The 27,862-nt window shown below is 40.4% G+C and overlaps 1 protein-coding gene and 1 pseudogene across 1 annotated transcript in view; both read left to right on the top strand.

Annotated features, from left to right (window-relative positions):
• The window catches only part of CSMD1 (CUB and Sushi multiple domains 1), a 1,658,099-nt gene that overhangs the window by 642,448 nt on the left and 987,789 nt on the right, over positions 1–27,862 (top strand). The gene's annotated exons all lie outside the window — the stretch shown is intronic.
• On the top strand, positions 5,331–6,223 carry LOC128068390 (protein MEMO1-like; annotated as a pseudogene).

The raw sequence follows: 27,862 nt of genomic DNA, 5'->3' as shown, positions 1-27,862 counted from the left end.
GATAATTGCTTTAAATGTTGTGTTGGTTCTTGCCATACACCAAAGTGAATCAGCCACAAGGGTGTGTGTGTATGTGTGTGTGTGTGTGTATGCACGTATATACATAGTCCCTTCGTCCTGAGCCTCCCTCTCCACTGCCGCACTCCTGTAGGCTGTCATGGAGCACCAGGCTGAGCTCCCTGCGCTGCACAGCAGCTTCCCACCAGCTATGCTATGCATCTTACACACAGTAGTGTCTGTATGGCAATGCTATTCTCTCATTTCATCTCAGCCTTTCTTCCTCCCGCCCCTACCCATGTCCATTCTCTACATCTTCATCTCCATTCTTGCCCTGCAAATAGGTTCATCAGTACCACTTTTTTCTAGATTCCATATATATATATATGTTAATATACAACGTCTGTTTTTCTGACTTACTTTACTCTATAATAGGCTCTAGGTTCATCTACTTCAATTCAACTGACTCAAATTCATTCCTTTGTATGGCTGAGTGATATTCAATTATTCTTTTCTAATACATTTGGCTTTAACATAAATCTAGACTCTAAATGTAAAAAGATTTTTAAACAGTAGAGTAAAGAGAGAAAATTTTTCATGTCATAGCTCAAAGAGTAAGAGCTGTGGAGTCAGACAAACCCATGTTTGACCACTTAGATCAGTAGCTAATGTAGCTCAGATTAATTCTGTTTTCTTTATCTGTCTGGAGAGACCATCTGCCTAGACCATGATCACTGATTCATTCTTTCCATTTGATTTTTTTATGTACATTTTCTAGGCTCTGTGCAATGTCCTTGTCTTCATAGAGTTTGTGATATATAAACATATTTAAAAAAATAAAATACCTACAATTTATGGGAAAAGTCATGAATGAAATGAGATCAAAAGAAAGACACTTTGGTAAAACTGTGTTCCAAGTGGTAGGGAAAACGGGAGATTTGGAGAGGCTGAAATTAAACAGGAATGCACAAAAGGAGATCCCATTTAAATGAGTTGCATCAGTGCTTGAAAGCAACTGGTCCAAATTTTCCAGCAATTGGTCCAAAGCAAAAGCTGAGGACATTCATCACCACTAGACCGGCCCTTCCAGAAATGTTAAGGGAGGTCTTCAAGAAAAAATGTAAGGATGCTGTGCATAAAAGGAAAACATGTGAAAGTGTATACTCACTGGGAAGGTCAGTTATAATCCCATGAAGTTCAGAAAAAAAGGAAGGCAATTGATTTAAAAAAAAAAGCTTCCTGGGGAAAGAAGATAAACTGTTAAGTCTTCAGATCAGAAATACTCGCTTTCAAATAACTCCTCTAGGGTATCGGTTCTGGTGAACTGTCATATCAGAACTAAATATCTCCCACCCACACAAGGTGCTCACCTGCAGAGGATGTTACTGCCCTAGAAAGCCAGCTTCTGCTCTTCTTTGAAGATCTGAATTCTCCCTGCACTTGAGGGTTTGCAGTGATTGGACTCCAACTCTGAAAGTTTAATCTGACTGTATTGAATAGGTCAAGGGCAACAATAACTAGAAATTATATATGGACAGTATGATTTGAAGTTAAATTAAAAACAGACAACCAGTTTTCAAAAGTGAGTTATCAGGGAACAGTTTGAACTACATGGTGATGATTTCCTCTCTTTCTTTAGCTTGTGTCCAATGAAGTGTGTGCCAACCATGGTCTTTGAATCACTCATCTCCTGGACATTCTTAAATCAGTCCTACTAAGCAGTGCTCTGAAGCCATAGGAGTTTCATTCCCAGGGATGTCTTTCATAGGTCACGTGAGGTATGCATCATCTCTCAGAAACCTCGGGCCAGCCTCCCAGCACGGGAAGAAGCTGCTGGAGCAACAGCCAGTGGATGAAGAGGCGCCCCCCTCCCTCCCACCCAAGAGTCATTCCACTGTGACTTATTAGTGTGTTTGTTTAATTGGATTTGTGTAGGGGCACTGAATGGGTTCCACCCAATAATTAAAAAAGGAAATGTCCAGTTTAGCACTAAAAGGCTCAGAGCCTCAGTGTCTACAGACATTTTTCAGTTGTTCCAAAATCATCATATCACGAAGGGGAAAAACAAGTACATTTGCGACAACCCTTTCTGTCACCTGGCTCTTTCTATGTAAGAATATTAATAGAAAAGTAATGGATGGCATGGAGAAAGGGTTGAGTCTTAGAGGAGAAGGCCGCAGAGGATGAGGGTTAGATGACATCACCAGCTTAATGGACGTAAGTTTGAGCGAACTCCTGGGGACAGTAAAAGACAGGGAAGCCTGGCATGCTGCAGTCCATGGGGGTCGCAGAGTTGGACATGACTTAGCAACTCAACAGCAGCAACAACACAGAATCGATCCCAGAGGCTGAGTGGTGAGCATGCAAATCAGAGTCCAGGAGAGGGACTCTCCTGGAGGCAGGGGCCACTGCGTACGCATGCCTGGCCACCACCTGGAAGACATCTGGGCAGTGTTACTAAGGAAGGAAGGCAAACTGCTGGACATGATTTGAATGTGGAGACTCTAAGAGTGATTTCTCAGAAAACTGTCATCAATAATCAGTCCGCTGGTTGATTAATTTCAACTGCCTTCTGCCCACCACACCAGAAGCCCCAGTATTTATCATCATCATTTTATAAAGCACATTCTAGGCCTATTATAATGAGCATGTAAAACATGATTGAGAATCTTCTTGAAAACTATGAGACAGTCATTATTCTACAAATTAAAATCTTGGCTAAAGGTGTTAAATATAAAGCTAGATTGTCGAGTGTGTAGATCATCACCCTTCTTCCAGCCCAGGATTCTTGGCAGTGCACCATGGAACTCTTGTGAGCAAATCTGAAGCATTTGTACTCCTCATCAGAATTTGAAAGAAGATTCTGTAATTAATTATTTCTTGGCTTTTTGTTTTCTGGTTTGGTTATCTCCTGTTAACCAAATTTATTTACATTCATTAGTAAGTTACACCAAGCAGTTGGGTAAAACTATTTTATAGGCTTACAGTTTTAACCATGACATAATTTGGCAGTAGCCCAATTACATATTTTGCATACTGACATGCATCATAATTTTCAAATCATTAGAAGTAGAGGTTTTTTTAAGGTTATGAAAAAAATGTCAGTTGGAAGCTGTGTTTTTGCCAGATGAGATTTAAAATAGTTAAAAATACACAGATCATTTTAAACATTAACAACTTCATCCAGCACAAATGTTTTCATTAAAGTGAGTTCTGGGTTCTTAGTGAAGGATGGTTGGGATATGCTCCATTCAATCAAGATAATTTTATTATAACACCTGATCAATTGATATATTATTTTGAATAATTTAAAGTAATATGATATCAGGCCGATTTTACTTAAAATCTTTACTTAAAAACATATGTGAATTATCCTATTATATACTCTATAAATAGGTGCTTGCTGCTGCTCCTGCTAAGTTGCTTTAATCGTGTCCGACTCTGTGCAGCCCCATAGACGGCAGCCGGCTCCCCCGTCCCTGGGATTCTCCAGGCAAGAACACTGGAGTGGGTTGCCATTTCCTTCTCCAATGTATGAAAGTGAAAAGTGAAAGTGAAGTCGCTCAGTCGTGTCAGACTCTCAGCGACCCCATGGACTGTGGCCCACCAGGCTCCTCTGTCCATGGGATTTTCCAGGGAAGAGTGCTGGAGTGGGGTAAATAGGTGCTTATGACTGACTAAATCACCAGCACTTTTAAAGACACACACTGTTTTATAAGTAGTTTGAGCTGTGTTTTCACCCATTACTGAAAGTTTATCATGAACAAAGTTTATTATTATTATTATGAAAAGAAATATAAAGTTATCAAAATAAATATTTAAATATTTTGAGAGAACTACATTTATAAATACTATAAATTGTTTTCCTTTATATTTATTTAATTAATTACTTTATTTTAAATGGGTGATAATTAAGCAGAGATCAACTTGCCAACATCCCCTGGATCATCAAAAAAGCAAGAAAGTTCCAGAAAAACATGTCTTTCTGCTTCATTGACTGTGCCGAAGCCTTTAACTGTGTGGATCACAATAAACTATGGAAAATTCTGAAAGAGACAGGAATACAGGACCACCTGATCTGCCTATTGAGAAATCTCTATGCAGATCAGGAAGCAACAGTTAGAACTGGACATGGAACAACAGACTGGTTCCAAATCAGGAAAGGAGTACGTCAATGCTGTATATTGTCACCCTGCTTATTTAACTTATATGCAGAGTATGTCATGAGAAACGCTGGGCTAGATGAAGCATAACCTGGAATCAAGATTGCTGGGAGAAATATCAATAACCTCAGATATGCAGATCACACCACCTTTATGGCAGAAAGTGAAGAAGAACTAAAGAGCCTCTTGATGAAAGTGAAAGAGGAGAGTGAAAATGTTGGCTTAAAGCTCAACATTCAGAAAACTAAGATCATGGCATCCGGTCCCATCACTCATGGCAAATAGATGGGGAAACAGTGGAAACAGTGGCAGACTGTCTTTGTGGGGCCCCAAAATTACTGCAGATGGTGACTGCAGCCATGAAATTAAAAGATGCTTACTCCTTGGAAGGGAAGTCATGACCAACCTAGACAGCATATTAAAAAGCAGAGCCATTACTTTTTCAACAAAGGTCTGTCTAGTCAAGGCTATGGTTTTTCCAGTGGTCATGTATGGATGTGAGAATTGGACTATAAAGAAAGCTGAGCCCTGAAGAATTAATGCTTTTGAACTGTGGTGTTAGAGAAGGCTCGTGAGAGTCCCTTGGACTGCAAGGAGATCCAACCAGTCCATCCTAAAGGAGATCAGTCCTGAGTGTTCATTGGAAGGACTGGTGCTGAAGCTGAAACTCCAATACTTGGGCCACCTAATGCGAAAAGAGGGCTCATTTGAAAAGATCCTGACGCTGGGAAAGATTGAAAGTGGGAGGAGAAGGAGATGACAGAGGATAAGATGGTTGGATGGCATCACCAACTCAATGGGCATGAGTTTAAAACTCCGGGAGTGGGCTCGGAGGAACCAGCCCCAGCTGGGGAGCAGCGGCGACTCCGGGGGCCAGGGCCACAGCTTTCCGAGCTTCGGTGGGAGGCCGCTGCGGGCCCCATCTTCCGGCGGCCGCCCGAGTTTGTGGTGATTATTGCCCGCTGCCGCTGCCACGGCCTCGGCTGCCATCTCCTCCTCCTCCCCCCGGGCCGCCGCCTCCTCCTCTACCTCCTCCTCCTGGGCCGGGTCAATCCCCTCCCCGCTGCCGCCGCCTCCTGGGCTGGGCCCGCGGTGTCTCGTCCCCTCGCGGAGCCGCGCCTGCTGCCGCTGCCGCTGCCTCCTCATTCATCCTCGGGCAACATAGGCGGCACAGGCACCAAGATGCCCAACCGAGTGGTCTGCCGGGAAGCCAGTCACGCCGGGAGCTGGTACACATTCTCAGGACCGCAGCTGAACGCCCAGCTAGAAGGTTGGCTTTCACAAGTACAGTCTACAAAAAGACCTGCTAGCGCCATTATTGCGCGCCGTGCAGGGTATACGTCCTGTGGGTCATGCTCACAAACAAGTGGATCCATCTATTACCCGGAGAATTTTCATCCTTGGGCCTTCTCATCATGCGCCCCTTTCTCGATGTGCACTTTCAGTGTGGATATATACAGAACACCTCTGTATGACCTTCCTATTGACCCAAAGATTTATGGAGAACTATGGAAGACAGGAATGTTTGAACGCATGTCTCTGCAGACAGATGAAGATGAACACAGTATTGAAATGCATTTGCCTTATACAGCTAAAGCCATGGAAAGCCATAAGGATGAGTTTACCATTATTCCTGTATTGGTTGGAGCTCTGAGTGAGTCAAAAGAACAGGAATTCGGAAAACTCTTCAGTAAATACCTAGAGGATCCTAGTAATCTCTTTGTGGTTTCTTCTGATTTCTGCCATTGGGGTCAAAGGTTCCGTTACAGTTACTATGATGAATCCCAGGGGAGATTTATAGATCCATTGAACATCTAGATAAAATGGGTATGAGTATTATAGAACAATTAGATCCTGTATCTTTTAGCAATTACTTGAAGAAACACCATAATACTATATGTGGAAGACATCCCACTGGGGTGTTATTAAATGATATCACAGAGCTGCAGAAGAATGAAATGAATATGAGCTTTCCCTTTTTGAATTATGCCCAGTCCAGCCAGTGTAGAAACTGGCAAGACAGTTCAGTGAGTTATGCAGCTGGAGCACTCTCGGTTCACTGAAGCTCTGAATCCTCAGGAATGCCATCTGCACATACTTATACTCTGTCCAGGGTCCCAGCCTAACCCTTACCAAGATACTGGTCCTGGTTTGGGGGGATTCTGAAACCTCAAACTAATAGAACTTTCTTCTCTTCTTTTCTAGTAGGTGTAGTCCTTCCTTAATTTCAACTCATAAAAAAGAATGCCTTATAGTTTAGAGCAGTGGAAGGAACGCTGGCATCAAAATATTTTGATCAAAAAAAAAAAAAAAAAACCGGTAATGCATAGGCACAGTTGTGGCAGTCAGTTTTTTGAAAGTAACTTGTGAAGCATTTACCATATCCTAATTTGCACTCTTTGCAGACTTGTGCACATATACTCTGCTTTCAGAATAGTTTTGCAATTGCAAAAAGGTGGAAGCTTTTTAATAAAGAAGTTGCATTTATAAATTATCCATATTAGAATATAAAATTATCCAGTTATAGTCAATTACTACCCATATTGTACAATAGATACCCTCTATTTTAGTTGCTAATAAAGTGCTACACAACTCGAAAAAAAAATAATAAAAATAAATAAAACTCCGGGAGTTGGTGATGGACAGGGAGGCATGGTGTGCTGCAGTCCATGGGGTTGCAAAGAGTTGGACACAACTGAGTGACTGAACTGAATCACTTTATATGTGGTGGTTTTCGCCATACATCAACATGAATCAGCCATGGGTGCACAATGTTTTCCTTTTTACTATTCAAACTGTAAAAAAAAAAAAAATTGACACATTTTATTAGGTGGTTATATGCCATTATTTGCAATGTTATTTTGAATATTTGGTCCCAATAAAAGTAAAATATGGATGTAATTTCACCCATTTAAGAAATCTACATATTTGATTCAATTTCTTTCAATTCATCAGAAAAGTAATACTTGAAGGAGAAGAGAAACGAAAACCCCAAAGCATGATTGGCTTGTAAATTAAAACCCAGGGAAAATAATTATCCAAGTTATTTGTAATTTTTTGAGAGAGTTTATTAAAGAAACAAATTTTCTTACTTGGACTTTGAACTAATAGATGTGAGTGTGTGTCCAAGGTTGTGTATACACAGACATACATACTAAAAATTGTGTGTGTGCGTGTGTGTGTGTGTGTGTGTGTGTGTGTGTGTTGCATGTGTGTTTAAAATCACTGCTGATTTCTGGCAACTAGCTGCAAAATCTCAAATTATGGCAAATTCATTGATTTATATGAGTTTATCAATAGAATAGTCACTAGCTCTGGAAAAAAGGTAAAATGCTTTACATCACATTTTTTCTTCCAATGGCAATGGTATTGTGATATATTTAAGAAATTAAATATTTTCTTTAAAATTACAGAATAACCAGGGAGTTTTGTAGTTTTCAGTAGTGTTTTTACTTATACAAGAATTATTTGGGATGCATGCTGTCTTTAAAAAAGTCAACAACTGCAGGAATATTGTCACATACTTTCAATGATATTAGTATTATGCATGTGCTTCACTAGTAGAGTGCAAGAGGTCACAAAAGAGGTAAATATACAAAAGTGACGTATTCTTTGGAAAACGGTCTCTCTAACACCACGTGTAGTGTTGCCTTTGGAAGGACATGTGAACCCTAGTGCCAGAGAGAACTTTCTAGGGAAGTGCAGGACACACACTCAGGCCTCCCTCCACCCTCCATGGCAGCTCTGCATAGGACATGTCTGGTGCAGAAACCTTAACAGTAGTAACTTGTATGTTTTCAGTTGAAGGGGTTTATTAGACTTTGATTCCCATTTGATTTGATTAACATTTCACCTGCTAATATAGCTCACAAGAATAACTGCTGCTACTGCTAAATCACTTCAGTCGTGTCCGACTCTGTGAGACCGCATAGACGGCAGCCTACCAGGCTCCCCCATCCCTGGGGTTCTCCAGGCAAGAACACTGGAGTGGGTTGCCATTTCCTTCTCCAATGCATGAAAGTGAAGTCACTCAGTCGTGTCTGACTCTTCGCGACCCCATGGACTGCAGCCTACCAGGCTCCTCTGCCCATGGGATTTTCCAGGCAAGAGTAACTGCTGTAAAACAAATAGAAGACTTTCATTGGATAACTCATATCAGTGGTCTCATTAAATTATGCTGTTAGAAGAGAAACGTGAACAGTTAATCATGTAGTCAATAACATTGTTAACTGGCTTTTCCCACTTAACCACTATGAATAAGAGTCTTTTTGTCTATTTTTTGCCACTAGTTCTTTATTTTGGTCATCTAGCTGGTAGCCAATGGCAGCCCACTCAGGTACTCCTGCCTGGGTGTGTGGTCATACTTTCTTAGGGAACCACGCCATGTTCCTTCCTAAGGAATGCAGAGACAAAACCCATTCTAGGGAGGAAAGACAGAAGGATCCAGACACAGACACACTGGTTACAAAAACCTAAAGTTATATTAAGAATTGCTTCATCACAGAATGGATGTGTCTTTTTACTTTAGCAAATAGTGAAATTTTAGAAAAAAATCAAAAAAACAGTGACAGTATTCAAAAATTGGAATTCTTAAGTCGGGTTGTGTTAGAAACTTATGTAACCGGTGCCTGTAAACAAATAAAGAAGAAAAAGGTCAGTACAACTGAAGTGAATGTTTTTTGTTCAAGGAAATGGTAAAAAAAGAAAAAAAAGTCTGTGCGAGTTTAAGCAGTGAATAGACAGGCAAGCTAAAAGTTCACAGAAAATAATTTGACATTTAATTCTGGTCTCTACTTTACTGCTTTCCCTTAATGACTCTAAGAAAATGCGTTTGTTTTGGTAGCATGTTGAAAATATTTATTTGGTCGTAAAAGCTGACCTTCCAAATGAGAGCATGGCATTAATCTATTTTGACTTCTCTGGGTCTGTCTTTTATTTTTAAAAATAGAATAAGATTGTCTAGATGTTTACCTGAAAAAAAAAAAAAAGCAGTAAAATTACCCTAAAAATCAGAAACATCACAGAAAATCATGGTTTTATTTCTTTAAAAATTTTCCATTCCATTAGATTGGCTCATATTTAAAATTCAGCCTAAGAATTTTGAGAGTTCTGGTTTACTAAATGGGTTACCTAATATGCTAAATGTGTGACTTGAATCGTCAAATCCCAAAGCATATAAAGAGGGGGAAAAGTTCTTGAGAGAGATCTTATGCAGAATTAATGGGCACAGTCATCATTTGTATTTTCAGAATGTTGCGTTCAGAACGCATCTGAACAGCAGCTGCAGCCCACGAAAACTACAAGAGGCTGGCAAGCTGAGGGGAGTAGAACACACAACTTGAAGAGACAGAAAAGCCCAGGCAGGGTTCTGAGTACTAGAAACGGCGGCCCTCTCGACATGGACAGGAAGCCCCGTGTTGCTTCTCTCCCTGGGGCCAGAAGGCAGCATACACAGAATTCACCACCTGGTGATTTCAGAGAAACTGTGATGACACAGTTCACTGCCACCAAAAGCCAGCTGCCACAGCTGTGCCCAGACCACAGGGACACTCGGATACCTGCCGCATCGGATGGTCCCCCTGCCGACTGAGAAGCTGAATCTAGCAGAGGTCCGCTTTGCTACGGGGCCAGCATTCCCCTGACAGTTACCCTGGAGGTTTTCCTTTTTCCCTTGCTTGTGGTTTGGGTGGGCCCGGAGCCATATTTCAATTGCAAAGCATGAAAACCTGGCTTCAAAGTCCTTGGTTGTATTTCCAGAGTCCTTAACGTCAAGGATGGTGAACCTTCTTGCAGTTGCTTCTTGAGTAAGCAAGGACCCAAGGGTTCACATGGCCACATCCTTGTGGCAGGCGGTCCTTGGTTGCATTTCCAGAGTCCTTAACGTCAAGGATGGTGAATCTTCTTGCAGTTTCTTCTTGAGTAAGCAGGGAACCAAGGGTTCACATGGCCATGTCCTTGTGGCAGGAAGACCTGGAAGCTGCCTCATCACCCAGGATTCCTTCTCCTGCTCAGTAACAAACAAGAGACTCGCCACAATCTCCTGGGCTGGACTTCTGTGTTCACCGTGGTACATCTGTGCTTACAAAGCACATTCAGGGTCAGGACCCACTTCACTCTGCTGGGCTCCATACTAGATTAAACTAGCCTAGCCAGTGCTCAGGCTTCCCTAATAGCTCAGTTGGTAAAGAATCCACCTGCAATGTAGGAGACCCCTGTTCAATTCCTGGGTTGGAAAGATCCGCTGGAGAAGGGATAGGCTGCCCACTCCAGTATTCTTGGGCTTCCCTCCTGACTCAGCTGGTAAAGAATCTCTCTGCAATGCAGGAGACCTGATTTCTATCCCTGGGTTGGGAAGATCCCCTGGAGAAGGAAAAGGCTACCCACTCCAGTATTCTGGCCTGGAGAATTCCATGGACTGTATAGTCCATGGGGTCATAAAGAGTCAGACACGACTGGGCAACTTTCACTTTCTGCCAGTGTTCTGGGCAGGTGTTCATTTTGTAAGAGAAAACCAGTGCAATGTGATAGCTTCCTAGTCTACCATTACCTGTCATCAACAACTCATTGTTTTCTAGTACATTTGAACTTTTCAATATCTCCCGTGTAAACATGTCTTTAATTTCAGAGCTGAGTTTAACACAGGCTACTTAGTAGTTGAGTAACTCAACATGAATCTCACAATAAATGGAAAATGACATTTTTGTCATACAACTCAATCATATGTTGACTAACAGCTCTTCCTAAGTGACAAAAATGCCAGGTGAGATTGCTTAAAATGAGTTACTCTCTTAGAATTACCTAGATCTCTGCGTGCTAGTCTGACAACTTTCCAGAAATTCTGTCATCATTGAAAACTTGAGCATTCCCTTTCTCACGCAAAAATGGTGTCAGATTTCTTCTTCATATATTAAAATGACAGCATATATAATGCTTCCACAGCAAGTTCAGATAGTTGTTGTCAAAATCCTAATTCAGTATATCAATAATACTTACTCCTGTCGTCATACATAAACATTCAGACTTTTACAATGTAGCAGTCACTTACATCGTGATTTAATTTTAGGCCACGTTTGGCTGGAATGAGGTTTCAGTCCTTCTACCACCTGTCATCAGAGGTGGACACAAAGCTGATGTGTCCTCATGCTCCTCAAGCATCTCATGACTGCACACCCGATGTGGGTACTGAGCGAGGACACAGTCCCTCCAGCTCCGGCAGTAGTCAGAGGATGCTTGAGGGTTCTGCCCTGACCGCCTGGTCCTGACACGCGTCCTCACATCTGAGACATGACTTCACATTGGAGGAAGACCCCAGGTGTTGTCACCTTGTGTTTTCAAGGAAAAAAGTAACCTGAGGTTAGGAACGGTTAGGATGGCCAGGCACAGGCAGAATCAAGGCATGTAGATGGCTGTGCATCAGATATATAAGCTTCACTTGCCTCAAGTTCTAGACTCAGTCTGGACACTGAGCATGCGTTATTTTTGGAGTGGCTGTTATTCTCAGGCAAAGTTAATGGAAAACCTATTCCTCGCCTTGAAGAAACTTCAGGGAGATTTAGGATGAGGAAACATCATGAGGCGTCATGTTTTAAAATCAAGAGAGATGTGAAGGGTGTTATTGAAAGTATGTAAGTCAGCCTTTAGGGGACAACAGTTAATGAAACAGTTGGGAGTTGCTGCCTTCCGCCCGGGCTGAGTGCAAAGCCGTGTGTGTGGCCACTCATCATCCTCCGGTCCTGGTGACCTAGGAGGGGCCATGTCAGCCTCTTTGTATCTAGGGAGGGTGACGTCTGCCCCTGCCCCTGAGACAGGTGTCAGGACACCCTTAGACCAGCTCAGGGCTGCAAAACCGCTTCATGTGCGGACAGAGTACATAGTTGGTTAAACCGAGAAAGGACCGCAGTCAGATTGAGTCCATAACAACTGCTTAATTCAGTATCTGACTGGTGCCCTTTGACCCCAGCTGGTCTCCCCCATGTCCTCCTCTCAGAGCTTCTCTCTTCCTTCCTCTACCTGGGGAAGAGTCACTGGCTTCCCAGAGATGCTCATTCCGGCTCAGGGAAAGCTTCTAAGAAAGTTTACTTCCTGTGTTTAGCCATTCTTTTCCTGGGGGCATTTCTGCTTTATTAAAAGAGGACCTGACAAGGGGGATAGAACTTTGCCAAAAGTGTTGATCTCTGAAACAGAAGCTCCAGAGCTTTAAAGGAAAGCATCTTGGGGGAAAAAAAATAGGGACAAAGTTTCTTGGTATCCCTCCAGCTCCTCATTTCAGATGTGGTTTCTCCCTGGAGGTGACCCAACCCAGTGACTCAGAATTAATCTGGACTTGGTTTGGAATTAGAGTTTTGCTGGGTTGCTCAGCAGCAGCACTCGCCGTACTCCCCATTGACCTTGCATGCAGAGTGCTGGTAGGCTTAGTACTTCCTAGTTTCCCTAGAGGTGGTGATACCCGGGACCCCTGCAGGGTCCCAGCCAAGGCCGGGAGTCACCAGCAGGACTCACACATGCGTGTCCCTGGTGGCTCCTGCTCATCCCCCAGGCTCCTCCCCTCCCTGTGCGTGTTTCTCCTGCCGGGATGGTTCTGTCCACCCTTGGCAGTGGTGCTGGTTCAGTCGCTAAGTTGCATCTGACTCTTGGCCACCCCATGGACTGTAGCTCGCCAGGCTCCTTTGTCTGTGGGATTTCCCAGGCCAGGACACTGCAGCAGGTCGCCATTTCCTCCTGCTTTTCTCTTTACTGAATTTCAAACTTCATCGTCATAAAAATGAGCTTCTGTCCTCCGTGTTGCCGCTCCTGGGCTGTGAAATATGAAACGGCCGTGGCTGTTTGGAAGCCAGTTTTAACCTCTTTCTGCTGGATGGGGAAAGGTGACTTTCCAGAACCAAGGATTTAGTTTGCCGTCACCTGGGTCATCACTCTGCTGACCATGGTGACTGCTCTGCACAAATCTAAGTTAGAGAGGCTGATGCTTGTTTATGTTTCCCAGGCTGCTGGGCCCCGTGAAGAAGTAGATTACGGCCACACTCTGCGCTGCTGAATTCAATGTCTTGAGATGTTCCCCTAAGGGAGGTGCTCGCCACGTCATGACTAGGAAGCAAGAAAGCAGCTGTCTTCTTTCATATTATTACCTCCTACGTGAGCAAAGTTGCTTCCTAGAAAACATGTTCAATACAATCTGCACGTACATGTTCTTAAGGAGAAGACAGACTTTCAAGTTCCTGCTACCATTTTATTGCACATTAAAGTAGTTTATTGCAAAATAAAAAAAGAAATCTGTATACACACACACAAATGCACACATAATTTTGTATATTTGTAAAAATATATGTATAAAATTACACATATATAGCTATATACAGATACATATACTTTTCTATATAGTTAGCATATATTCCCAATAAACTATATGTAATTATAACTATATAATTGCATATGTATATTCAGTTCAATTAAGTCACTCAGTTGTGTCTGATTTAAGACCCCATGGACTGCAGCACGCCAGGCCTCCCTGTTCATCACCAACTCCCGGAGTTTACTCAAACTTCTGCCCATTGAGTTGGTGATGCCATCCGACCATCTCATCCTCTGTTGTCCCCCTATGTGTGTATGTATATATATATATATGTATTCATATATGTATTCCTAATAAGTTATATGTATAATCATATATCATTATATATATATACACATATATGTAGTTACATATATATGTATTGATATATAGTCCCACCAAGTTATATATAATTATATTTTCACATATGTATACATATCTTATATATGTGTGTGTATGTGAGTATATATATATGTATGTTCCCAGTACATAGGAAATTGTGTATAATTCTCCCATGAACTAGGAATCAGTGCCAGTAGTGACCACATGTAGATGCTCTATTTTCTCTATTTTTCCCATTTTCTTTCCCTGACAATGCGCGCCTTTGATGCTTCATCTTATTTAAGCTCGCCAGCACCACAGTGAAGCAGGGACTGTTGCCATCCCTGGTGTATAGAGATGTCCCCTGGTTAATCCCCTTTGGCAAGAGTGTAAAACTCAAACATGAGCTTGCAGATGAGGGTTTCACACACCTCTGGTCACCAGTACCACCGACAGTGCTGGCGGAAGTGAAGGTGTGAGCTACCGCTTAGGTGAGTGGTCTTTGCGTTCCCTGTGGTCTGTGTGGTCACAGTGGGAGACCAGGAGAGGGAGCATAGAGCCAACCAGGGCAGTTAGTTCTCTTATATCCCCCGGTTCGGCCTCACCTGCTCTAGGTTTACCTTTGCTGCTGTTTGTTCAGCCCTGCTGCTGCTGCTGCTGCTGCTAAGTTGCTTCAGTCGTGTCCGACCCTGTGCGACCCCATAGACGGCAGCCCACCAGGCTCCCCCATCCCTGGGATTCTCCAGGTGAGAACACTGGAGTGGGTTGCCATTTCCTTCTCCGATGCATGAAAGTAAAAAGTGAAAGTGACGTCATTCAGTCGTGTCCAACTCTTAGCGACCCCATTGACTGCAACCTACCAGGCTCCTCCAGCCATGGGATTTTCTAGGCAAGAGTACTGGAGAGGGATGCCATTGCCTTCTCCGTTGTTCAGCCCTATAGGTATAATTAGCAAACAAAATGGCAGAATATTTAAACTGTGAGTTTGATATATATACATCCCGAAAGGATCCCTTCTAGTGTTAGTCAACACAGTCATCATTTCACATGTTTTTGTTGTTGTTTTGCTTTTATTTTTAAGAGAATACATAATTTCTACTATCCTAGTAAATTCCAAATATACAATACAGTATTTCCAACTTCAGTCACCATGTGACACAGTCATTCCTCATTCCTTGTTAATCTTCACCTTGTAGCTGAAAGTCTGTACCTATTTTCCAAGGTCTTCTTATTTCCTCCACCCCTCAAACCTCTGGCAACCACCATCCTGTTCTCTGTTTCTAGAAGTTTTACTTAACTTTCTTTTTTGATTTCATGTATAAGTGATACCATTCAGTAAGTCTTCCTCTGTCTGGCTATTTTCCTTAGCATAATGACCTTCAGGTTCATCCATGTTGTTGCAGTTGGAGAAATTTTCTTATTTTTGCAGCTGAATAATATTTCTCTGTGTGTGTGTGAAATAGAGGGAGAAACAGGGAGACCTCATGTCTTGTTTATCCATTAGTGCACTGATGGACACCCAGGTCATCTCTGTATCTTGCCTACCATGAGTAATGCTTCAGTGAACATCCGAGTGCAGCTGTCTCTTTATGGTAATGATGTTTCTTCTTTTAGAATATATACCCAGAAGCAGAATTGTGGGATCGTATGGTAGTTATCTTTTTAATTTCTTGAGTAACCTTTATACTGTATTCCATGATGGCTGTACTAGTTTATATTCCTGCCAAGAGTGTAGAAGGGTTTGCTTTTTCTACATTTTTGCCAGTATTTATCATTTCCTAATTTTTAAATAGACATTCTAACAGGTGTGAGGTAATATCTCATTGTGATATTGATTTACATTTCCCTGATGATTAGTGATGTTGAGCTGTTTTTAATGTACCTGTTGGCCATTTGAATATCTTATTTAGAAAAACTCATGCCCTATGCCTGGTTTTCCTTGGGCTGTTTTGTTTTATTCTCAGCTTTGAGTTGCATAAGTTTTGAGTAAAGAAGAGGGTGTCAGGTCTTGAAATTTTTGAAATAAAGCATTATGCAATGTAAAAATTTTACAATGAAAATTGTTAATATCAGAATTATACGACTCTTACTTGGAAAGAAAAGACACTCTGTGATCAAATATAATTAATGGCTCAATATGCACATGTATTAGATCAATGATTTCTATTTCTTTTTTCTTATAATTCTAAATCCTCCCACCCATCTTCAGCTTTTTTTTTTTAATCATTGAGGCTGTAGAAATACTGTGTAACAGATGCTATAGTAAGAGAAGAGTAAGCAGAATGGCTAACGGTAACTAAGTATTTATTTCTCTGAGTGTGTCCACAGAGAAAGTGGTTAGGATCATAAAACTGCACTCCATGTCCTGTGTAGGGAATGCCATCTTCTGTAGCAAATGATCTCTTCTTACTATTAGACTTCCCTGATAGCTCAGTTGGTAAAGAACCCACCTGCAATGCAGGAGACTATGGTTCAATTCCTGGCTCAGAAGATGCCCTGGAGAAGGGATAGGCTACCCACTCCAGTATTCTTGGGCTTCCCTTGTGGCTCAGTTGGTAAAGAATCCTCCTGAGGGAGACCTGGGTTCAATCCCTGGGTTGGGAAGATCCCCAGGAGAAGGGAATGGCAACTCACTCCAGTATTCTGGCCTGGAGAATTCCATGGACTTCATAGTCCATGGGGTTGCAAAGAGTTAGACACGACTGAGCAACTTTCACTTTCACTTTTCTCACAACGATTGTTAAACTCTCTTAGGATGTGAACAATGGCCTTAGGCAGTATGTTGGCTAACTAGGAATGTTTTATCTGCAAGATGCATTTGACTAAAATGATCCTTTTAGGGGGAAAAAAAAGCATTTGTTTGGCTAACAGGCATGTCACTTGCTGATAAAGAAAGGAAAATTTCAGCCTCGTTTGGGTTCCACAGCGAGTGTCTTCTCCCAGTATTAGGGGAATTTTAGCCCTCTGTTCAGGCAATACCTGTGTACCTACACCTGGCAACAGAATAAATTTGAAAGCATGTTCTGGTAAACTGTTAGTTGAGAAAAAGGAATGCTTTCTCTAATGTGTCCCTTTCCTTCCTTCTAAAGATATACGCCAAACAGATTAGATTGATGTAAAAAGGTAATTAATTCTCACATAGCATTAAATACCATTCTTTCTTCCTGATCTTTGCTGGACTCACCTTCTGGTCAGCCTCTCATAATTTGCTGAGTTCACCCATGCTTCATTTGTTTCATTAAGTCTCCAGCCATGTCAGCAAGAGCTGGGATGAGGAACTCAAACAGTCAGGTGATGGCAGGTTGAATAGGAGCCTACCTTGGGGCCTGTGAAGCTGTAAGGCCATGTCTTCAAGTTCAGGGACAGAAGGAAAAAGTGTACAGCCATCTGCACTCATGTGTAAGAAAACAGGCAAAGAGAAGAAGATGCATGGAAGCAGGAAAGGCAGAAGACATTAGATCAGAAGGGGAAAATATCTGGAGTTGGAACAGCCCAGAGTTCAGACACTCAAGGTGAAGTTGAAAGTGAAAACTTAAACATTTTAAAGAATAGGGAAATGAAAATAGATGCAACTTTTTCTCTTCTTTATGAAAATCATAACCTTGTTCTTTTGTGTACTGACTTTCTCATGTCTGTTTTATACCTGGATTAACAAGCCCCAAACTGCCCTTGAGAACATTTTATCAGTGCACTAGGTGCCAATAGTGTGAGACGGACCCTCAGTGCTTTAGTATTGGACAGAAACCCTGAATTATCTCTGGATCATTTTCTGTTGAACCATTGACCTCTTAATTCAGTTCACTGGCATTGAACTCAAGTTGAAAATAGTTGATTCATTCAGTATGTTGTATGTAGCATGCTGCAGCTTAAGTTAGCATCTGTATACATGTGATTCCAGTAGAAGACAAGTAATATTTTGAGACCCAGTCACAGACCTACCAGTCAGATTGTGCACGTGTGTCTGTGTGTGTATGTGTGTGTATGTGTGTGTGCAGCCTTCCAGGCACTGCACAAGCTGGGGTAGTAGATACCAAGAAACACAACACATGGTCTTTGCCTTCAAGGACCTTGTAGCCTAATTGAAAAGATAATGAATATGCATAGTGCATGCCAAATACTGCAAGCCGGTGTTTACAGAAGAGAAACCAGCAATGAAATTAGCCTGAAAATAACCAAACCCATGATTTATCCCCTAGAACTAGGTCTTCTGTTCCTCCTGGTGTACCAGTAGCAGAAATGAAAGAAAATGAAAGTTGCATGAATATTCCAATACCAAGATGTTTATAGATTTGATAGAGTAAATGACGGGGACTGATTTTCTTGGGTTCTCTCTTCTTCATTCACCACTTAAGCTTTTCTGTGTTTGTCTGTATGTGTATGATACTGATTAAATATGGAAGGGAAATCACCTAGCTGCGGGTTAGGTAGCTTGGCACACTGCTGTGTCTTGGCCTTTTCTCCGTTGCAGTTATTTTAGCTGAGAGCACCTATACAGGGTGACTAAGAGCTTCTTCGAGAAATAACACGTTCCTAGTCTCTTCTTGTTACTCACTTAGACTGTTGTTGTTTTTATTACTGAATAATTTTGTGATTAGTATCTCCTGCTCCTGTCTAAAACTGGATCCATTCTTCATGCATTTCATCTTCCCTAAATTATGCCTTCTTAAAAGATCATAAGAGCACTTATTTATTTCTTATAAAAATGACACTTAATTGTAAAGCATGAAATTGAAACCTCTGTGCTCCCTGACTTATTCCTTCAGGTTCCATGATTCAGCCAGAGTGCAATTAAAAAAACAACAGCAACAACAAAACAAAATGATTTTTATAGCAGTTTTAGGCAAACATCCAGAGAAGGCAATGGCAACCCATTCCAGTACTCTTGCTTGGAAAATCCCATGGACGGAGGGGCCTGGTTGGCTGCAGTCCATAGGGTCGCTAAGAGTCGGGCACGACTGAGTGACTTCACTTTCACTTTTCATTTTCATGCATTGGAGAAGGAAATGACAAGCCACTCCAGGATTCTTAGCCTGGAGAATCCCAGGGACAGAGGAGCCTAATGGGCTGCCATCTATGGGGTCGCACAGATTCGGACACAGCTGAAGCGACTTAACAGCAGCAGTAGCAGCAGGCTTACATCAGAATTGAGAGGAAGACGTAGTTTTCCTCGTACACCATCTAACCCTGTGCATGCAACTTCCCCACTGTCAACATCCCTCATCATAGGGGTGAAGTGAAGTGAAGAAGTGAAGTGAAGTCGCTCAGTCGTGTCTGACTCTTTGCAACCCCATGGACTGTAGCCTAGTAGGCTCCTCCATCCATGGGATCTTCCAGGCAATAGTACTGGAGTAGGTTTGTATTTCCCTCTCCAGGAGATCTTCCTGACCCAGGGATCGAACCTGGGTCTCCCACATTGTAGACAGACGCTTTACCATCTGAGCCACCAGGGAAGCCTCACCATAGGGGTACATTTTTTTATAAGCAGTGAACCTACCTCGCATATCGCTGTCACCTGGAAGGGGTTTATAGTTGACACTACGGTTCACACTTGGTGCTGAACATTCTGTGGGTTTGGACGAACATATAATGGCACACATCCCCTATAGAATAATACAGAATCGTTGCACTGCCCTTAAGAGCCTCTGTTTCTTCCATTCATCCCTCCCCTCCCCAACCGCTATGGCCACTGATCTTTTTACTGCCCCCATAGATCTGCCTTTTCCAGAACATTATGTAGTTGGAATCACACAATGTGTAAGTAGATATCAGCATCTCAATTTAATAAATAAAAAAACCGAGGACATAGATTGTCTGCAGTGATTTCCTATGAATACACGTAGGGAACAAACAAAGCGAGGAGGAAGGTCTATATGTAAAATATGATTTTACTTAACGATTCAAAGCAGGAATGGTGTATAATCCTACTAGTAAAGAATCGCATATGATTCAATTTGTGACCTTGAACGATTCTCAACAAAATAATATTTGAATACATTAGTTTTTTTTGTGGAAAATTCAGGATATTTTGCAAGTACATTGAAACAGATTTCTAAAAATGTCCTGGATTTAATAATTATGGTCAGTTTTAGGATAAACCTAGAGGGAAATCTTAAATATAATAGATAAATGTAAATAGTATCTTTTTGCAACTAACTTGTGGATTGCATCTGGGGTTTGAATGGATAAGGAAGTGAACCTGGAGGACTCTCTGGTGCATCCACGTGTGGTGGTGTCCATTTCTTTCTTTTCAGGCTGGAACACCTGGGGCAAAAGGTTTGTTCCTCTTTCTGCTAGCTCATGAGGCTTGAGTCAGAACAGGGGACCCACTCTGGAAAGCATGTTAGAATTAAAGCTGATGCATGTGAGTTAACTTTTACAAATCATCACCCAAGTCCAGGGAAGACCCATTGTGTAGTGACTACGGGATTTTTCCTGTCACCAGTTTGATTGAGGAGTGTTAGTATATGAGCTTTAAACTTCAGAGGGAACATTAGCACAAAGTATAATTTAGGAAATTACTCTGATTTACACAGTCTAAAAAAAAATTACTTTCATGTTTGTTTGTTAAGATGAAAATGAGTTGTCACCCTCTTCTGCGAATTTTTGGCACAACCTCTTTTCTGAAAGCAAGTTCTTTTTTCTGTTGACAAAAAAGTTATTCAAGCAGGCAACCTCATGCAGTGCCATTAATGACCATAATTTATGCAAAGCATGGAGGTTCTTTGTGTATTCTAGTAATGCTCAAGTCATTCTGTTTGACTAAATTCCTTTAAAATTCAACCAACCTCTTTTAAGAGGGAGAAAATGAAAGCTAGGGTGAGTTAGAAATTATTCAAGGAATAAATTAACACAGAAACCTTCAATTTTAAAACTATTTTAAAATTTCAAGATTCTATTTAATTTTGTTTAAAAGCAGAAGTTTTATGTAGTATTGACTTCAAAGCATTAAGTTTATTCTGACTTAGATTGCATTATATACAATAAACTATTGTTACATGCATAATACCTTTATTTTCACATCAAAATTATACATAGAAACAAATATATATGTTAAGGTACACACACATACAGTTTTAATTTATTAAGTGAAATCATTCACTATACATTTTAATAAATTTAAACCTCATTATTATGTTTTGTTTACTTGGCATACTTAATATGTTTAAAATAAACTATTGTGGATTTTATATTTTGAAGTAGAAAAGACTCTATATTGTAAAATCTAGACTCCAAAATATCCCCAGTGCAAAATTTAAGATATATTTGTCTTCAGCTGATCAGTGGGACTTGTGAGATATTTTAAAGCTAATTGAGAACCATGGGGTACATGACATGAATGCATTACTGAATATATTGCTAAATAAATACTCCAAATTCTCCAAATACATTTAATTGGCCTAACTGCATGAAAACCCCTGACACGGCACCTTTGCCATTCATTAATGTGCTCATTCTTTCATTTATTAAAAAATGCTTAAAACTATAGTGTTCAAAATACTGAGCAAAAGATTTAGGGGGAAAAATAAAGATAAATAAACACTCTGACTTCAGAGACTGTGTAGCCTAACACAGAGGAAGTCATGGAATTTGTTTGTATTATCACATGTAAAATGTGAAAGGAGACTTGTTACCCTTAATATTTAAATAATTAGGGATTGTTTTACTGCCGATATGATGCTCAAGGGCTGTAGTTTGGTCTGACTTGCTGTTTCTTTCCTCCCATATAGTGATTGTAGTTGCTCATCTAAGGGACAGAATGCTGGTTAATTTGCTTGCAGAGTTACCACCATGTTGCCTTTTCCCTGGTAACTAAGAACTTAGATACTATGAGCAGCCTGTATAAGCACAAACCACGGTTGTTCCATTTTCTGACACCATTTGTGTTGTGGTATTGACATAACACTTTCAATTTTTGTAGAGTGACATCCTTTCAGTTTTGCCTTCCGCTGTTTTTGTCCAGGGTGTTAAGAAAGCAAAAGGAAAGAAAAGGGAGCAAAACTATTTTGTGGTTTGACACCGTGCAGAGTGTGTACTTTGCTCCCTTGAGCAATGCTCCTCTGGCCGAAGGGAAGAAGCCATCGTCACCTGGCAGTGGCCCTGCATCGACCCGGTTCCTGCCCGAGCTCTGCGACCCTCGCCCACAACCCCGACTGTGCTCATGCTGTTCTTCCCAGGGTGGGAAACACATCTTCAGGTGCAACACACGTTCTTCACTGGCTCTCTCAACTTACACCAGGCAATTCAGATTCATGAGCCTTTGAATAAAAGAAAAAGAAAAAACTTTTTGAAATGCTTGCAGAGAGTCTGAAAGGCAAGTTGGTTTATTGTTTGGGCCGCAGGATCCCTGTGGTCCACATCCTTAGATTCCCAGCCCTGAAACCATGATACATCTTTGCCTGTCTGTCCTCCGCCTCACTGCCTGGTATGTGTAAATATATATGGAATGAAAGGAATGACCAAAAAAAAAAAAAAGGGTTTCTCAGTTGGGAAAAGGTACATTTCTCCCCACTGTGAACATGAAAAATCTCCAGAATCTTTATTTATTTATTTTTTGGTGGGGTGTTGTTTTTCTGTCTCCTCCCTGTAGAAAAGAGTCTATCTCAATATGTGGTTTTTGTTTTTCCTTCAGAGTCCATGCATAAATGAATTCGTATGGTATTTGTCTTTCTCCGTCAACTTATCTCACTTAGCATAATGACCTCAAGGTCCATCCATGTTGCCACAAATGACAAAACTTTATTGTATTTTTTTTAAGGCTGGATAATATTCATGTGTGGGTCCCACATCTTTTTTCTTTGTTTTGTTTAGTTTTTTTAATCCATTCAACCATTGATGGACACTTAGGTTATTTACCAAAGTCAAGATATGGGAACAAATCTATGATGAAATTTGGGGCTCATAAGCGATTCATGGGGTCGCAAAGAGTTGGACACGACTGAGCGAATGAACTGAACTGAGCTGAACTGAACTGAATACCTTTCATGTTAGTGTTTTCTTTTTCTTTAGATAAATACCCAGGACTGGGATTGCTAAATAACATGATAGTCCCATTTTAAATTTTTTGAGAAGCCTCCATACTGTTTTCTATAGCAGCTGCACAAATTTACATTCCCACTAACAGTGCACACCCTTTTCCCCACATCCTTGCTGATATTTTTTTTTTCTTGTTTTCTCTCCTAATGCCCATTCTGAAAGATCTAAGGTGAAATCTCATTGTGGTTTTAGTTTGCATTTTCCTGATGATGAGTGATGTTGAGCATGTTTTCATGGCTCTGGCCATTTGTGTCTTTTCTGGAAAAATGTCCTTTCAGATTCTTTGCCCATTTTTCAGTTGGATAATTTTCTTGCTATTGAGTTATAGAAGTTCATTATATACTTTAGATATTAATCCTTCATCTTATATAAGATTTACAAATATTTTTCCCATCCTGAAGATTGCCTTTCATTTCCTTGATGGTTTACTTTGCTCTGCAGAAGTTTTGTTTGTTTTGCTTTTTTAGCTCAGTGTAATTCCAGTAGTTCCACTTGTTTATTTTTGCTTTTGTTAACTTTGCTTTTGGTGTCCAATCCAAAAATATTATCACCAAGATCATTGTCGAGAAGCTTACCTCCTGTGTTTTCTTCTAAGAGTTTGATGGTGTCAGGTTTTATGTCCAAGCCTTTAACCTATTTTGAGCTATTTTTTTGTTTGTTTATGATATAAGATATTGGTCCAGTTTTCCCAACACCATTTACTAAAGAGACTATCTTTTTCCAACTGTGTATTTATGGCTTTTTTGTTGTAAATTCATTGACCATATGTGCATCGGTTTATTCTGTTCCACTGATCTATATGTCTGCTTTTATGTCAATATCATACTGCTTTAATTACTATAGTTTTGTAATTTGATCATCTGAACTCAGGGTATGTGATACTTCCAACTTTATTCTTTCCCAAGATTGCTTCGGCTGTTTGAGATTTTTTGTTTGACCCCATTTCATGGGGTCGCAAAGAGTCAGACACGACTGAGCAACTGAACTGAAACGTTGTTTTGATGTCCCTACTCACAATCCCATCCCTTTATCTCTCCTGGGGCACTATACCAGTATCAGGAGGAAAGGAGACTGAACAGCATTCATTGATAAGATATTTGTATTGAACAGACTGGAATAATAGAAGTGGTGTGACTGTTGTGTGTATAATATCAAAACTCTTAGTTCAGACTCCTGATCCTTTATTGATTTGGTTGATGTTGGCAGACAGGCTATTATAAAAGTAGAGAAAATAGCATGTCAGATAAGAGTCAACTTTATTTCCTTTTTTATGTGTCTCAAATGGAATTTAGCAACTCGGGTTACTTATCTCAGCAGATGCCTGAAGCTGTAAACCTCCATAAAGAACCAATTCGTCTTCTTCCCATGGAACCCTGGAACTGTTTCTGCATTTATGGCCTCTTCTCTGCACAAGTGTTTTCATATAAAGATATTTTGGATATAGATGTTCACATGTGATGATTATATATCTATCTATAATATTTCCATGGAACATTATATCATATCTGCTTATACATGTTATACATAATATGAATTATTTATGCAAATAATCTGTATTTTCTTCTCTACTTAGAGAATGTCTATCTTTTAATCTAGGCAGAAAACTATTGATTAGAAAACTATATTATTCAATTCAGTCTCTCAGTCATGTTTGACTCTGCGACCCCATGGACTGCAGCATGCCAGGCTTCCCTGTCTATCACCAACTCCCGGTGCTTACTCAAACTCATGTCCACTGTGTTGGTGATGCCATCCAGCCATCTCCTCCTCTGTCATCCCCTTTTTCTCCTGCATTCAATCTTTCCCAGCATCAGGGTCTTTTCCGGCATCAGGGTCTTTTCCAGTGAGTCAGTTCTTTGCATCAGGTGGCCACATTATTGGAGCTTCAGCTTTAGCATCAGTGCTTCCAATGAATATTCATGACTGATTTCCTTTAGGATGGACTGGTTGGATCTCCTTGCAGTCCAAGAGACTCTCAAGTGTCTTTTCCAACACCACAGTTCAAAAACATGAGTTCTTCAGCACTCAGCTTTCTTTATGGTCCAACTCTCACATTCATACATGACTACTGGAAAAACCATAGCTTTGACTGTATCGACCTTTGTAGGCAAAGAAATGTCTCTGCTCTTTAATATACTGTCTAGGTTGGTCATAGCTTTTCTTCCAATGAGTAAGTGTCTTTTAATTCATGGCTGCAATCATCTGCAGTGATTTTGGAGCCCCTAAAAAATAAAGTCTGGCACTGTTTCCATTGTCTCCCCATCTGTTTGCATGAAGTGATGGGACCAGATGCCATGATCATTTTTGTTTTTTTTAATGTTGAGTTTTAAGCCGGCTTTTTCACTCTCCTCTTTCACTTTTATCAAGAGGCTCTTTAGTTCCTCTTCACTTTCTCCCATAAGGGTTATGTCATCTGTGTATCTGAGGTTATTCCTATTTCTCCCAGCAGTCTTGATTCCAGCTTGTGCTTCATCCACTCTGGCATTTCACATGATGTACTCTGCATATAAGTTAAATAAACAGGGCGAAAATATACAACATTGACGTACTCCTTTCCCAATTTGCAACCAGTCTCTTGTTCCATGTCTTGTTCTAATTGTTGCTTCTTGACCTGCATACACGTTTCTCAGAGGCAGGTAAGGTGGTCTGGTATTCCCATCTCTTGAAGAATTTTCCATAGTTTGAAGTGGTTCACACAGTTACAGGCTTTAGTGTAGTCAATGAAGCAGAAGTGGATATGTTTCAGGAATCCCCTTGCTTTTTCTATGATATAACGGATGTTGGCAATTTGATCTCTGGTTCCTCTGCCTTTTATAAACCCAGCTTGAAAATCTGGAATTTCTCAGCTCACGTGCTGTTGAAGTCTAGTTTGAAGGATTTTGAGCATTCCCTTGCTAGCATGTGAAATGAGTGCCATTATATGGTAGTCTGAACATTCCTTGGCATTGCCCTTCTTTGGGATTGGAATGAAAACTGACCTTTTCCAATCCTGTGGCTACTACTGAGTTTTCCAAATTTGCCGGCGTATTGAGTACAGTACTTTCACAGCATCATCTTTTATGACTTGAAATAGCTCAGCTGGAATTCCATCACCTCCACAGGCTTTGTTCTTGGTAACACTTCCTAAGGCCCACTTAAGTTCACACTCCTGGATGTCTGGCTGTAGGTGAGTGATCACACCATTGTGGTTATCTGGGTCATTAAGACCTTCTTTTGTAGAATTCTTCTGTGTATTCTTGCCACCTCTTCTTAATATCTTCTGCTTCTATTAGGTCCATGACGTTTCTGTTCTTTATTGTGCCCATCTTTGCATGAAATACTCTTGGTATCTCTAATTTTCTTGAAGAGATCTGTAGTCTTTCTCATTCTGTTATTTCCCTCTTTTTCTTAGCATTGTTCACTTAAGGTTTTTTTTTAATGTTGGTGTTTTATAAATTGAGAATTGTCTTATTTTATGATAAATGACCCTTTTATCAAAAAATAATACACTTGTTTTGTACAACAACTTTTAACTTAAAAATCTCTTATTTGTTATTAGTGTAGTCACTCTAACCAATTCTTTTGATTTCTACTTGCCTGGCATATCTTTTTTTCCCCGTGTGTTTATCATCATTCTGTTGCTATCTTTAGGTCTGAATGAGTCTCTTGAAAATGCATGTCCTTAGGTAGTGCTTTACCCATTCTGCGCTTCTCTTTCACTCAGTGAATTGCATCCACTTACATGTGAAATGTTACTGAAACTGCAGGTCTTCTGCCATCTTGCCCTTCTCTTTATGCTGTGTGTCCCTTGGTTACCCACAACTGCTCCATTTTCATGTGAGATGTTCTCCTAGCGCACCATTTTGATTCCTTCCTAATTTCTTTGCCTGTGAATATTTTTAGTTCTTTTCTTAATGGTTACTATGGTAATTGCAGTAAAATCCTAAATTACACCAATCTTGTTTAAATTAGTACCAACTTAGAGTCAATAAAATATATTAACTCTGTGCTTTTACAGCTTTGCACCCCTCCTTTATGTGGTTATTATTACAATTTACATCTTTATATGTTATGTACCATTAACATTGATTTATAATTCATGTTTGATGCATTTACATTTTTAAATCATATTGAAAACAGAAAGAGGAGTTTCAAAATAATGTTACAATAAATATGGCCTTTTAAATTTACCCATGTGCTTACCTGTTCCAGAGAGCTTCACTTTTTCATGTGGCTTTATGTTAATATCAGACATCTTATTCTTTCAAACTATAGAACTTTCTTTAGCATTCTTTTCAGGACTATTCTACTAGTAATGGAATCCCTCCACTTTTTTTTTTTTTTTTTTTTTTAATGTGGGAATGTCTTAATTTTTCCTTCCTTTTGGAAGGAACATTTGTGTGTTCTATTATGATTGCTAAGGCAGTGATATTTATCACATTGCATTATAATGCAGTATTGCTGTCATATTCATTATACTGTACATTAGATCCCTGCAGCTTAGTCATTACTCATTGTAGGCTTGTACACTTAAACAACATCAGTCCTACTCCCACCTTCCATGCAGTCCCTGGTAACCATCATTCAGCCCTCTGTTTTTATTTTAAGTTTATTTTTAGATTCCATATATGTGATATTATAAAGTACTTGGATTTCCCTGATGTCTCATTTAAGCATAATGTCCTCAAGTTTCATCCATGTGGTTGCAAAAGGCAGGATATTCTTTCTTGTGTCAGAATAATATTCCATTGTGCATACATATCACATATCTTTTATTTATTCTTAATTGAAAAAATAATTCCTTTACATTATTGTGTTGGTTTTGACCAGATATCAACGTGAATCAGCCATAGGTTTACCCGTGTTCCCTCCCACTTGAACACTCCTCCCATATCTCTCCCCATCCCACCCTTCTAGGTTGTTACCAAGCCCCAGTTTGAGCTCCCTGCGTCATGCATCTAATTATCATTGGCTGTCTATTTTACATATGGTAGTGCGTGTTTCCACGTTACTCTCTCCATACATCTCACCCTCTCCCTCC

This window comes from Budorcas taxicolor, chromosome 24 (assembly GCF_023091745.1).
Source record: "Budorcas taxicolor isolate Tak-1 chromosome 24, Takin1.1, whole genome shotgun sequence".
In the NCBI taxonomy this organism is placed as follows: Eukaryota; Metazoa; Chordata; class Mammalia; order Artiodactyla; family Bovidae; genus Budorcas; species Budorcas taxicolor.
Note: the sequence above shows the minus strand (reverse complement) of the source record. Positions and strands in the feature narration are given on the sequence as shown.